The 15,468-nt window shown below is 41.4% G+C and overlaps 1 long non-coding RNA gene across 1 annotated transcript; it reads right to left on the bottom strand.

Moving 5' to 3' along the window:
- Nucleotides 1-13,601: 13,601 nt before the first annotated feature.
- Nucleotides 13,602-14,379, bottom strand: LOC127140838 (uncharacterized). Its single transcript, XR_007811326.1, has 4 exons — nt 14,336-14,379; nt 14,156-14,224; nt 13,917-14,055; nt 13,602-13,810 (listed from the first exon to the last, which is right to left on the bottom strand). It is a non-coding gene; the product is annotated as an uncharacterized LOC127140838 (long non-coding RNA).
- Between the last annotated feature and the right edge of the window lie 1,089 nt (nt 14,380-15,468).

Here is a 15,468-nt window from a genome sequence, read left to right as displayed (position 1 = left end):
CATGTTTGTGATGACGCTGCAGAAATGAACAGTGTAAAGTTCCTGATGAGAGAAAGGATGAATGGATCTGTCACACCCCTGATGATCATCTTAAAAAGGAGCCCATGCTCTTCTGGCTGTAGCAACAACATGGAGCTGGTTGATATTCCACCTGAGCTGTGTGACTCAACATTTTGGAGAGACATCTGATCGCCAAGTGTTTTCCATTTGCTAAGATCATCCCACTTCCAAAAGACAGACAGAGAGCAATACGTGGTAATGTTGGTGGTGTGTGTCCCATCTGAGGTGCAGGAAACAGTTGAAGCGTTTACCCAGACTGAGAAGTGAGTCTCAAGTCCTGAGAGTCAAACTGAAGAGACAACTGTGTTACAGAGGTCATCAGCTGTTCCAGACTGTCCACCTGGTCTAAACTGCTACAGGCCCTGAATAAACTCAAACCACATTCACCCACAGTATGGAGGACATAAGTATCAGAGATGAGGCTGAGCTGTGTGACCCCACACTCCCTGATGATGAGGAGGATGATGATGATGATGATGATGATGAGGATGATGATGATGATGATGATGATGATGATGATGAGGATGAGGATGATGATGATGATGATGAGGATGATGATGATGATGATGAGGATGATGATGATGATGATGATGATGATGATGATGAGGATGATGATGATGATGATGATGATGAAACAATGGATGAAGAAACAATGGATGATAATGATTATAATGAGGATGATCTAATGGAAACTGACAGGTTGGAGAATGATGCACTTCATGAGGCAGAGCATGAGCCTGATAATGAGCAGGATGCTGACATGTTGTCCTGTGATGGTGAACAGCCAAAAGAGCAGAGTGATGATAGAGATGACTCAGAACAAGAAGGAGACCTGCCCAATGGTGGATTTGCACTGGACTCATGCCTTCAGCCCACTGATGTTGCAGAGGAGATATTATCTTTTAGTGAAGGGATCTACTCTGTTGCCCCGCTGAGAGAAACAGTCCAGTTGGCTTTTTCAAAACACCTAAACTGGAGGCCATGGCTTTCCCTGTTCAGCTCCCTACAGGTGAAAACACACTGGATGAAAAGAGATTGATTAAAGTTTCACCAAGCAGTTATTTCAAAGCCAGACTTTTCTGTGTTGATGATCGTTTTGCCAGAGACACAAACTACCTGTTCTTTGCACAGTTTTGTGACTGAAATACACTTGGCTACTTCCAGCATGACAGTACAGCTAAGGAAAGGAAAGCCTCTGACCAGAGATGGACGTAAAATAACCTCAGGAATGTTACAAGATAAACGTGAGGTGGAGAGACTGGTGCGTAATAAAGATGCCGTCAGATTCATGCAGCCACTGAGAGGAACTCCAGCCTATTGGGAGAAAACAACAAGAGATCTTTTTGCCATGATCAGACAGCTGGGAACTCCCACATTCTTTTGCACATTCTTAGCAGCTGAAATGCGTTGGCCTGAAGTGATCGAGGCGATAAAGAGACAGCAAGGAGAGGATGTTGATTTTGAAGGGCTTGACTGGTCAGCAAAGTGTGACATACTGAGAAGTAACCCTGTGACAGCCATGCGCATGTTTGATAAGTGTGTTGAGGCGTTATTCAGAGATCTGCTCTTGTCTCCTGCTCAGCCCCTCGGCAAAGTTGTTGACTACTTTTACAGAGTTGAGTTTCAGCACAGAGGGAGTCCGCACATTCACTGTCTCATATGGGTAGAAGGTGCACCTGTGTTTGAGGAGGATGATGACCAGACTGTGTGTGACTTTGTGTCCAGATACATCACAGCTGAGCTGCCTGACCCACACAGACAACCTGCACTGCATCAGAAAGTCAAAGAGGTTCAAATGCACAGTAAAAAACCACTCAAAAGACATGTTTCAGAAGTCTGGGCTCTGGTTGTAGATTTGGATTTCCCAAGCCACCATGCAGAAAGACAATGATCGTCAGACCTGATGATGATGATGATGATGATGATGATGCTGCACTGGACCTGCTAACACCAAAGACTAAGCTCAGACCACTCAACCAGCTGCTGAATGAACCTGAAAGTGCCTCCCTGAGTTTGGAGCAGCTCCTGGCTCGATGTCAGTTAACAGTCGAGGAGTATCACCAGTGTCTGCGGAAGATAAACAAATCCTGTGCTCTATACTGAAACGTGACCCAAAGGACTGCTGGGTAAATGGATATAATCCACATCTACTTGAGGCCTGGGATGCTAATATTGATGTCAGTTACATTCTCAATGCATATTCATGCATCATGTACCTCACCAGCTACATAACAAAGCAAGAGTCTAAACTGTCTGAGTACCTCAAAACAGTCATTGAGAACTCAAACAGGGACCATGTCAATGAATGTGATGAGATGAGAGAGGTCATGCAGGCTTATTCCAAAAAGAGAGAGATCAGTGCTCAGGAGTGTGTGAGCCGTGCCTGTGGCCTTCACATGAAACAGTGTTCACGTGCTGTCGTGTTCATACAACAGATGACAACCCACTGAAAATGAGTCGCCCCCTCTCGTACCTGGAGAGCACAACAGCAGAGTGTTCAAATGTGTGGATGACATCTTTGACCGACAAATACAAATCCAGACCTGAAACAGCAGAGTTTGAACAGATGTGTGGATGACTTTGCGTCAACATGCAGGTTTGTCAGCAGAGAAAAGGTAAAAATGTTGTGCCCCTGCTAAATGACATGGGATTTGAAAATGATAAGCCTGCCGTCATCAGATTTCACTGCTGCTCACAGAAAAAACATCCTGAGCAATTTTATGGAACACTTCTAAAACTATACATTCCTTACCGCTCAGATCAGGAACTGAAAAGGCCTTACCCACGTACGAGTCCTTCTATAACAGCGGCTACGTGCAGTTGCCTGGTTCTGACGTTCCTGAGCCCGTCAGAGACGTTGTCAAACCAAACAAAGACAATTATGAAATGAACAGTAAAGAGATTGAGGAAGCTGTTGAAGAGTATGAGGAGAACAGAGGACTGATTGATGAATGGTGTAACCTGGCACCTGAATCTGAAGCAGACAGGTTGGAGTGTATCTATGGACTGGAGGCAGCAGAGCCAGATCATGACAATGTTGGTGCTGGCACAGGGAAGTCATATCTCATCAAATGCATCTACTCAGAGGCATCTAAGATACTGAGCAAACTGCCCAGACATGCTGAAGAGGCTGACATATCAAGGCCCACTGTCCTGTTGACTTCTTTCACTGGAACTGCAGCCTTTAATATATCTGGCACTACACTGCACTCTCTTCTCAAGCTGCCAAGAAGTTTGAAACCTCCATTTGTAGGACTGGGTGATCAGCTGGATGAGGTCAGAGCAGAACTTCTAAATGCTGAAATCATCATCATTGATGAAGTGTCTATGGTGTCAAAGCTCCTCTTTGCCTACGTGGATGTGAGACTCAAACTGATCAAAGGCAGTCAGAAACCCTTTGGAGGAATGTCAGTAGTTGCAGTTGGAGACTTTTATCAGCTCCCACCAGTGCGACAGTCTAAACCTCTGTGTGTGTACGACCCATCACAGATTGACCTGTGGCAGGAACACTTTCAGATGATCACTCTGACTGAGATTATGCAACAGAAAGATGATGTTGCCTTTGCAGAGATGTTGAACAGGATCCGTGTGAAGGAAAAGTCTGATGAGCTGTCTGACGCAGACAGAGCTTTGCTGTCACAAGCTGTCACTGAACCACAACTTTGTCCAACTGATGTCCTGCACATTTTTGCTACTAATAGACAAGTAGATGCACACAACTCACAACAACAGAGACCCTGTTCCTCCTCAGTGCTCAGGCTTCCTCACAACAGAGCAGAAGGTATGGTTGGTTTTTGTCATATAACAGGACTTTTTGATGTTTGTTCATTCATCTGTTCATATTACAGTAATACTGTTGCTCTTGACTTTTATGTCACAGTTAGGAGTTTAATAAAGTTATGTACATGAACTTCTTCCTTCAGGTCTTCCTTCACTGTGATTCTCCACTTCACAGTAGAGACCACTGCACAGCTCCATAAGCTAGTGAACTATGTGAGATGGCACTGTGTGCTTCCTCTCTGCAACATCAAGCTCCTCCTCCAACACGTGTTAAAGGTAGCAGTTTTATTCTCCTACTCCTGCCATAACAAACCTCCTGATGATCAAAACAACAGAAACACTGTTGGTGCATGCAGTTTGCATTTACAACTAAAGAAATGTCAGAGAGAAAGTTTCCCACTGTTTTTCTCTTTAAGGTCTCTGCACCTCTGTGTCCTCCATGTTCACTGACACTGACCAGAGGACTGAAAGCAGAAGCTCTACAGCCACTGGAAAGGTCAAAGGTCAGTCCATCTTCATGCTGACACTGTGCTCTGTTGACAGTTTTGGTTTGTGCCAACAACTGACTGAAGAGCATCATGACAGAACAAACTATGAACCCTGGACAGAATGACTGTGTCTCTGAAAACAGCTCTGCAGTTTAAAGGATCTTTGGACTGTTGACCTCTACCCAACTGAGATATGTTTATTCTGCATCTCATAAGAATTTATTCCTTTCCTTTTCATTTCATTTGCTCCCACCCCCCCAACCGCCCACCTGTCTCTTCATCAATAGATAAAGAGAACAGATAGAGAGGGAAAACAGGTCAATTAGTTCAGGTGCCACAGGCACGTCAACTAATTAACCTGGAGGAGAGGCCAGATTTTAGTCATCTTAATCATTAGTGTGGGGTGTCAGCTGCTATGTATGTGAAAGGTTTCTCACATTTGTGCACTTAGCCTTGATCTAATCTAAAGCTCTGGGTACAGACATGAGTCCTACACTGTTTAGAACTCCAGTGGTAAAATGTGTGTGAAACTGAAGCTCAGGGTTTTCACATGGGCCTTGTCTAATGATGTGATTGTTCCCATGTTACTCCTCTCACCTGAAGTCACACAGGTGAATTACATTTTGAAAAACACATTCAAATGTTGGATAACATACACCTGAACTGATCATGTTGATATGATATGACAGTGGAGCTCTGCTGGAGTTGTTGAGTGATGAACTACTGAGCACATTAGATCAAGTCTAACCACTGTGTGAGAAGCCTTTGGTGGTAAGGCTGAACAATTCTGTGTAGAAACCACTGAGATCAATGCTGTCCAACAAAAGACACCATGTACTCCATGTTCTAATGTCAAAAGCTCTGGGTTCACAAATGTGTCACCCTTCATCTGTTTATGAGCATAAAATATGTTACATTTGTTGTTGCCCTATCCTGTCACACTGCATTCATTTGATATTTACCCATGAATCCTCACTGCAGTTTTTAACCCACACAGTATGATTTGGGCTCTGTGCCTACTGTAGCACCTTCATAGAATGAGTGACAGAGAGATGCCTACACAGATGATGACTGATGGTAACATACGTTGTTCAGCCCTGCCTTACAAAAGTCAAGTTCAAACACTACGGATGACTACTTGACTCCATATTCTGTTGCAGCCATTTTTGTGGCATATCTTATTATTTAGAGATTTCAAGTTACTTAATAAAAAGGGTCATGCGTGAGATATGATATAATTTGTAAGCATGTTTGTATATTCTATTGATAAACTGTCATTTATTCCTGTTTCTGCTACAACTGCTCCTTCAAATTTAGATGAATAACTGTTATTTGCTACATATGACAACACATAATAATATCATCATCACATTCAGATGTTCAGTATTTTCTTCATCTCATCACCACCACCAGTGTCTAGACCCTGGGGGGTTTCCTATACCAAACACAGCCTCATCCCCTTTCAAATATGATGACATAATAATGGGGTCTAATCCCCAATGATGCTCACACGTCACACCTCATTTTTCTCTTCTTTGTGCACATGGCAATACAATTTTGTTGACTGAGAATGAAATACATTTGATAGTAATCTTTTACAGATAAAAATGACTTCAGCAAACTATGCTGCTTGTTTGGACAGTCAGTCAGAAACATGAGATCATTTTGTGAGACAAGAAAAATATTTGAACAATGAAAGAGAAAATACATGTTTTATTTAGAATCTACATCCACCCTCACCATGTTTCCCTCCTCCATCAAGAGGGTGGACATGCCTGGCTGCTCCTCTGTCACACCAACAACAGTGACTGAGTCAGCACTGGCTTTGACCTCCTGTTGAGAGGGAAAGAACATGAGCTATCATCTTGTCAGATACATTGGTCACCTGTTACTCCAACCAAAATCTCTATGAAATGAATCTATGAAAAACGCAGAGATGGCAAAAATCCATCAGCCTACCTCCTGCAGTGTGATGTTTTTCAGTGGAATGCTGTCTTTTCCACTTCTCACCTCCTTGACTGTAGACACCTGAAAAACAGGACACATTCATATTAACTCCACCTTTTATACCAAGCTCTTCAATTTTATTCCTTTAATACTATAACAACCAAAGCAAACAAAAAGCAGCCTTGATCAGGATATGATTTGAAGAATCAGGAGAGGTCAGTGACAAATAAAACACTGAAAGGTCAAAAACTGCTGTAAAGTTTCTTAGAGTTTCTCCTTGGAAAGACTGAAAGAAGGACCTGGCTCAGTTCTTCAAATTTCTTCAGAAGCTTGAATATCACATCTTTAGTGTCCTATTTGTTTGCTTATTTCCCTTTGAGAGTGGCCTTGCTGATGCAAAATTAGGAATTGATGGCATCATTGCCAGTTTCTTAGAATAAAAGAGAGAAGTTAGAGAATGAACTTACCTCCACAACTTCTCCTTCAACAGTGAGAAGCTCCTGTTGGTTACTGCAGGACCTCAGGGGGGTCAGCAGCGATGCTGGTGCCAACAGAGCCTCTGCCTCCCTCTTGAGTTCCTCAGACACACTGATATTTGTAGAGTGGAAAAACAGTGTGTCCTTTGTTATATTTATTATGGAAGGAGGAGAGGTGCCTCTAAGTGTATATCCCCTGATTATATAGGCGTTTCCCTCAGAGACCTTGGGGGCCAACTCCTCAAACACTGTGAACTTGGCCGTGGAGGCCCCATCTGTGACGGCCACCACAGCATTTTTTTTGGTCACTGCAGCTTTTGCAGTGTTTTCATGGAAGGTCCAAGACAGGACCATCGCCTGCTCCACCTTTGCCATCACAAAAAGGTGGATGGGTGGCGGTTTAGAATATGGTGTTTCTGGCACCGTCCACAGAAGTTTCTTTAAGGCCATTCTGAAATGATAAATACACAGAAAAAGGTCATACAGGTGAGTGGGTGATTTTCATTTAGGCTTCTGATTGTCTGGTTGATACAGCCTATCATTTATTTATCTGCTAATGGAATATTTATCTATTTAAACAGTTATTCAATGTGTAAGCATATTGGTTAGTATTAGATACAGTTTTTTTCTACTACAGTGTTTTTTAATCCTAGCAGAATGATGACAGCTTCAGTTGGCTCTCCAGACAATGAATGAAAGGTGATGAAAGACCACTATAAAACATGATTAAAGGTACCTGGGGTGCCTATAATAATAGAATATGACAGTGTGAGACATCCCAGGTGCTGGGTTATTTGAGCACAGAAATTTAGTTTAGTAGCAAATTTTGTCCACAATGAATGGAAGTCAGTAAGCAATGTCCTGACAAGTATACCTGCGCAAACCTGTGTGTGTGTTGTTGTTGCTGTTGTATTACTTGGGGATATAAATCTGTTCAAACAGTCACACTGTGGGGATTTGGTGTACCTTTGGACACACAAAGCAAGTCTACATAACTTCTATAACTGAATTTCAACAGGGGTGGAAAGTAACAAAGTACTGTCCTTAAGTACAATGGTGAGGTACTACTTTATGCTGCTTTCTACTCCACTACATTTCATTAGTAACACTTGTGATGATGTACCTTTAAGATGCTATTTTTGTCCTGCTAGAAGAGGACAACATGGCTGACAGAAAGACTGGCTCAGGGTTGGCCACTCTGATTAGCCAATCACAGTTGGCTCACTAACTTTTGCCCAGCAACCAGTTGCCATGGTGCCATGGGGGGGGGGGTTGGAGACTATGTTCAAATCCTTGAAAACTTCAGCTTCTTTGAACTTTAACTACTCCAGCATACTTTGTGCTAGAAACTTCATTTAAACTTTAAACAAGTCCCAATAAGTTCAGCTATTAAGCTTGCATTCAACGTTTTCATATCTTGTACAGTTTTTGAATGACAGCAGTTTATATTTCATGCTGTTTTCTGGCAGTTTCTGGGTTTTTAATGGGTGTGTATTGCGCTGGCTAGAGTGGGTGATGTCAGCAGTGAGGTCACCCACTCTAGCTTTCAGGCCTTCAACTTTTTCTGAAATGTTTGTGCTTTACCTCTTCTCCTGCCCACACCTTTCACTTCTCACACACAATTTATTCCTCAAATTGTAGATCATTTTGTGCTCTGTCACACAGTGTGACTCCCTAAGCCACAGGATTTATGGTTCTTGAAGTAGCAGCCTCTGATCACCAAGAGGAGCCCCTCAACTGCTCCATTCATCTCCATATTGGGTCTCCTCAGACATTATCCAAACCAGGCCAGTTTTTAAACTGCCATACTGTGGTCATTTTTCACTTTATCTACACAAATAACACATGTCTGTGTTCAGTAAAGTCTCCTGACACTGGTAGTTACCAGATATTATTGATAGGAGTTATGGTTTTTTAATTATTAGGAGGAGTTCAAGAGGTGCACAGAGCAAAATCTGACTCTGTAGAGGCTGAGACCTTGATATTGCTATGGCAACCTGTGAGTGCAGTTGGACTCAAACAGGTGACTGTGATCTCTGATGTCTGTGCTGTTTATCAAACTCTTGACTTACTTTTTCTGTCAAAATCCTGCTACAAACTGTCTCCACAGCACATAGAAGATGTGGATTCACACACAGTTCAACAGGTTTCACTTCAAACAGGTTTTAGAGCAGTTTTAATCAGGAGTAACTTGGCAGTTAATTTCAGTTGGTGATAGAAAACACAGAAAGAAAAACTTCATACCTCTTTCTCTCCATTTGAATTGTTTGAGTCAAACCCTCAGCAGCTGATTTTACCTTTCAACTGTTTCTACCTCTTTTACATTTTGATTTCCAACTTTTGATTCTGCATTTGACTTTTGGCTATTTTCTCAATGCATTTGATTGTTAGCATTTGATTTTTACCACTTCATAGCTAGTAATTGCTATTGCTAATGATTTATTGTCAGTTCTATAAATGACATTTTATCTGTTTGGTCAATATCATTTTCAATTGGCAGACTCAGCAAAATGCCCTTGTGTTTACTTTGCCACCGCTCGTTGAAGAAGGCTACTCAAGAGAGATTGAGGCGGGTCATAACCCGTAGAAGGCTGAAGTTCCAGAAATAACTTTGAGACCGTTCAGGGCAATTGTACATAGTTTATATTCTTAAGGAAGTTTTGAAATAGATTTTTGTGTGCAGTGCTGTTGAGGGTTCCTCTTGTTGTTGTTCTTGTTGCTTTATTGTACGTTTTGTGTGTCTAATAAATGTTCTTGCTTCTGAGATTTCTTTGTCAACTTGTGTCATTTGAACACATCCTTCATGAGGAAAGTCTTCAGTCCACCATATCCAGTTTTGCCTGCTGAAAGGGACGAGTCCAGAGTCATCATTTTTGGTCCTCAAATCACTAGCAGTGGTAAACAATTGGTGTGCATTCAGTCCATAAGGGACTCTTGTTTTTAACTTTTCTATCCAGAGGGCCTCGTGTCTCCTCCGTTGACCCTCCGTCCACGCCGGGTTGGATTGAAGGCCAGTGATGGAAAGATATTGCATTGGATGAATTTGGAAGTGTTGAACCAGTGGGGTGGTCAGTCTCTCCTCCCCAATGGTGAACAGATGCTGTTTCGGGTGTGCTAATAGTGGTTGGCCTGTTTGCCCTATGTAGGTTTGATTGCAGGCACGACAGGTTATAGCCTAGATCAGGTTCCTGGTTTGGAGAGAGGTTGTCCATTATTGGGGTGTTGGCTCCCCCATGTGGGTTATTAAGGAATGTTCTGGGGTGAAAGGCCCAATGTTGTCCTCTTTTTTGACCTGGTCCCTGTCTTTGGAACTTAGCTCTTACCAAAGTGTCTTTGAGATTTTTTTTTTCTTAATGCTGAGATTGGTTGGTAATGCTTAAGTCGGTAGTGCTGCATCATGAATTTCTTGATTTCTTTCTCTCCTTAGGATGAGCCAGTGGGCAGCTGAGGTCTAAGCAGGAGGACAGATTGGTGGGTTTCAGTGCTGACGTCATCAAGGAGAAGCAGTAGGCCTCCTTTGTTAGAGATGGTCATGCAAAAATTGTAACTTCAGGGCATCAAAACGTTTAGCTCTCTTAAAACATTATAGATTGAAACATCTACACGCTGGTCAAGGCGGTCACTACCTTGCTTGTACTCAGATTGTTCATGTTCATTTGTGAATCTTTGTCAGTTCAGATCAACGAGGAATTCAGAAGAATAACTACAGTTTCCCTGGAGCAGAGCTTCATGTACAGACTTGACCACTACACACCAAAACTTATTGCCCTGATGAAGGCCAGGGGAGGTGTTGTAGGGACCAAGCTGAGGCCGTTCCTGGACAAACTGAGTCAGGTGTGTTTGTCCAAAATTATGCTTTGGTGACCTTTTTTTTGTAGGGAGACAGACCTCAGTGTACAAATATAAGGCAGAAAAATTCTGCACTCAAAGTCCCCACACAGTGTGTGACACTGAAGGTACATGTATTAATTTTGGACCCTGTCTTTAGACGTGAATGTGATTGGACAAAGACAATTCAATGTTCAACTGAGGGCAAACGATTCCGCTTGCTCCGTACACTCAGATCACAGCTCCTTGCTCCTCGTATGTTCTCGTGTTCTCACTTTACACATCATTGTGTCTAAATAATAGATGTGATGCTGTTATCCGCAGCCTGATCCTGTACCTTGGCAAGAAAGTTGAGGAACTTTTTGAAGATTTCCTGGTAAGCATGATTTTATTTAAAAGCATTTTTAATGACGCCTTTTTAAAATTTGAATGTTATCATGTTATCATCACAGTTAAAGTTAACCCTAAGTTAAGAGAGGAGGTAAAGGAAGAGATGAAGATATTCTGCTCAGCTTTTGTGTATACTCACAAAAATCTGGATTACAAAAGCCATAGGTTTCTCGCACTATAAAGTGTCAAAGGCACACAATTTATGGCTGAGAGCAACATTCAAGCAACATTCATTTGGGGCTACAGTCTGTGGAGTGCAGTCATCTGCACCATGTTCTACAAATGTTTTGCTAATGCAAATAGATTTGACTCATTGAACGTAATCTGAGCTGTGTTTAATGATGGTTATTTTTAGCACCCTGATACTGAGGTCAACAAATCAAGCAATTTTATTAGTATTTGTTTCTCAATAGAATTGTCTTCATTGTTCTTGTAAATTGTATGCAGGAGAACAGCCGCAGTGATGCCTCTCGACACATCCCTCAAGATCCTAGTTGTCCACAGTGCTGATGGAGAGGATCCAGTGGATGTATCCATCCTTGTTGAAGGCAAGGAGATGTTGCAAGGATGTGGCAATACTGCTAAAGCTTGCACGCTGCTTATGCAGCTGATTTATGCCCTCAACCTTGCGTACCCCCCAACACTGCACTATACTTTTGAAGTGTTTGAAGTTACTGTCTTAAAAGCTATCGCCGTGGCAAATACTGCTGCTGGTACACCCCAAATCACTTCTACATCTCGTAAAGACTTAAACAAAATTTACAAAGACACTGTCAGCTCCATGGGACCCTCTGCTCACATACAGCTCACCTGGGTCACACAGACTGAGGGGCAGCAGCCTTCCTCAGCTTTGACTTTGCTAAAGACTGTGTTGGATGTAGGATGTTGAAAAGCAACTATTCCAGCTCTGTGTTGGGTGCAGTGGATTTGTCTGGAAGAGTATGGCACTATTGACACTGACATATCAATGACAGTCCTTAACTTGTTAACATGTTAATTTAGCATTTCTGATAAGTTCATGTTGGTGAGTACAGATTGAAATATTTATGGAATAGCACACCAGTTGAATGAGCATTCAGTCATACTTTGTCAAAAAGGCAAACATTCTATATCAGTGGGTGCTGAGATGGCAGCTGAGATTTCACTTGAGCCTCTCAATATTCAGGGATGATTTCACACTGTTTAATATTGACAAAATAAACAGTTTACTAGTATTGTATTTTAGTTGTGTGATTTGTGATGAAGAATATTAAATGCTAGAAAATCAGAAAATGGATTCTGTAACATTTATCAAATTGCTATAATTGGCTATAAATAACAATTTCAATAAAGAATGACTGATGCTTTTTATAATAATTATTTTATAAATAATTGTTTATATGCAGTGTCTTCAAACAAATAAAACTACCTTCATTTACCTTTGTAATACACTTAAATCACTTCTTTGTGGTCATGTAATTAATGTAAATAAATTGTGAGTATGTGGATGAAATACTCAAAATCATTTACTTATGTAAACCTCCATAACACTGTGTTGTTGTACACACTGGCTGTAAAATGACCTCAGGTAAATGACTATTTTTTCTTTATTTATCATTTATCATGCATATTATACCTTTATTGTTGTATTCTGCTGCTGCTGCCATTTGCACTATATACTGTTATATTCTATTTTTATACCATTGTATTATTCTATCTTGTACCGTTTTTGGTTGCATTCACATACGGACTACTGTGACAATCCAAATTTCCCTTTGGGATGAATAAAGTATCATCTATCTATCTATCTATCTATCTATCTATCTTATCAGAAAAGAAGAAGAAGAAGAAGAAGAAAGTAGTTCCAATAAAAACTGTTGACAGTAAATCTAAATAATATCAGTAATCACTATAATCAGTTATTACAATAATCTCTCAATCAAGTCACAAGTCTTTATAAATGTAATCACAAAACACACTTTTTGTTGTCACTTTGTATTTCAAACACTTGTTTTTGAACAGTTTGAACATGAAAAAATCTTTGTAGAAACATGTTTCACTTGTAGTTTGTGAAGTGGCAGGTCAGAGTTTTCTTGGCTGAAAAGGAAAACACAAGAGAGAACAACTTTTCAGACCAGTCTCAAGTTATTACAGGGAAGTTAAGCTGCTTTCAGAGACATTAGCTTCCTACCTTTTATATGTGAGTGTTCATTCTTCGTAATGTCCTCCACCTCCTCTCCACCTCCTCTGTCATTATCTCACTAAACAAACAACAGAAGACAAACAGGTTGTAGTTAAAAACTTCAAATAATGAACTTGATAAAAACTGATAATAACATTAGATAAATGGATGTTTACCTTTTACATGAGAGGGTTTCCACTTTATAATGCCCTCCACCTCCTCTCCTCTCCTCCACTCTGATTTTCCTCTTTTCTTTCCTTTTCTCGTCTCCCTCTCTCTTCCTCAATCGTGTCTCCTCTCCTCTTTCTAAAAAATGCAGATGGGGGATAATAGTTACATTTTCAGTGAATAAATGTGAACAGATGGATTCTTCCTGTGTATCATGTAGACAGTATGACATAAACAGATGTTTTTCTTTTTGATGGTGACGGTTCACTTTTCATATTGTCCTCCACCTCCTCTCCTCTCTCTAGAAGAAAAAAGACAAAAAACAAAAATGTAGAAATCAGGTAAACAGAAGTATAATAATTCATCACTGCACGAAATCTGATAACAACAAGAAATATTTACCTTTTACATGAGAGGTTTTACACGACATGTTGCCCTCCCACCTCCTCTCCTCTCCTCCCCTCTCGTCTTTTTTCCTTTTTTCATGTCTCTTCCCTCATTTTTTCTCCTCTCTGCAGAAATAAATGACAGACAAAAGGGATTAACAGTTAAGAACTTCAAATAATGAATTAAATGAACTTAGAATCTGGTAATAACAGTAGATAAATGGATATTTACCTTTTAGATGAGAGGGTTTACATGTCATGTTGCCCTCCACCTCCTCTCCTCTCCTCCACTCTGATTTTTCTCTTCTCTTTTCTCATCTCCTCAGCCTGTCTTCTCCTCTTCTCTTTAAAAAAAAACCCTTTCCTCCCCTCTGCAGAAATAAATGACAGACAAAAGGGAATAACAGTTAAAAACTTCAAATAATGAACTTCATAAAATCAGGTAATAACAGTAGATAAATGGATGTTTACCTTTTAGATGAGAGGGTTTTCATGTCATGTTGCCCTCCACCTCCTCTCCTCTCCTCTGTCATCATCTCTCTGAATGAAAAACAGAAGACAAACAGGTTGTAGTTTAAAACTTTAGAAATCAGGTAAACTCAGGTATCATTCATCATTACATTAAATCTGATAATAACATGAAATGTTTACCTTTTATATGAGAGGGTTTACATGTCATGTTGCCCTCCACCTCCCTCCTCTCCTCTCCTCTCTCGTCATCTCTCTAAAAGAAAAACAGAAGACAAGCAGATTGAGCTAAAAACTTTAGAAATCAGATAAACAGTGATATAATTCATAACTGCATGAAATCTGATAATAACATGAAAGACTTACCTTCTTCTTCTGAAGGACTCCTCCTCCTCTCCTCCCTGTCGTACATCTTACCTTTTCCTTCCTCTTCTCTTCTCCCTTCTCTTCCTAAATGATTTCTTCCCTATTGTAATAATTTCTTCTCTAGCATAACTACACATGCTACCTACATGCTAACTTTCTACAGCTGACCCCTGCCATGAGGCCCTTGTCACTGCAGACTCTTGTCGGTCTAGGGTGGGCGTCGACAGACATGTGAACCTCCTTGACATGGTGTCGCCATCCTTTTCTTTCTCTGTCACAGAGCAGCTTCACTGGGAGGTCGAAACACGTTGGAGGTTCACGCTATCCCTCCCAGATCACACTCGCTCTGTGCAGACACCCTGCCTGAGTCATGGTGCAGCAACAAGAACACCATTCTCACGCTGCATGGCCCCTCAATCAATTCAATTCAAACTAATTCAAAGCAAATCACACAAGTTCAATACAAAATCATTCACAAAAAATGTAAGGAAATTAAAATGTGTAATGATAACGACGTAATGACTCTGGCTTACCTGGAGACCTACCTTCAGCCTTAATGGTCCTTTTGCACCCCATGGAATCATATGGCTCCCTCCTCTCCATGAAGGACCGGACATCCTTCACCCACTGCGGTTCAGGCTGGTTCCCAAACAACCCAGGTGGACTGGTTGGCTCAGGTGGTCCAGGGGGGCGCACCTCCAAACGCTGACTGGGTGGTTCAGGTGGTCCAGGGGGCGCACCTTGGAAGGCTCAGGGGGCGACTCGTTGTCCGGAGACGAGCACCTAGACCAGGAGCGCAGAAAATCAAAGCACAGAGAGAATGAAATACAGCTGATGGGTGGCTCAGGTTGGTCCGGAGACGAGGAGCTAGAAGAGGAGGAGGAGAGAGGAGAGAGGAGAGGGAGGAGAGAAGGCGAGGGGAGCGAAGAGAGAGAAGAGCCAGAGAAGGA

Source organism: Lates calcarifer, unplaced genomic scaffold (genome assembly GCF_001640805.2).
Source record: "Lates calcarifer isolate ASB-BC8 unplaced genomic scaffold, TLL_Latcal_v3 _unitig_5130_quiver_3567, whole genome shotgun sequence".
Lineage (NCBI taxonomy): Eukaryota > Metazoa > Chordata > Actinopteri > Centropomidae > Lates > Lates calcarifer.
Note: the sequence above shows the minus strand (reverse complement) of the source record. Positions and strands in the feature narration are given on the sequence as shown.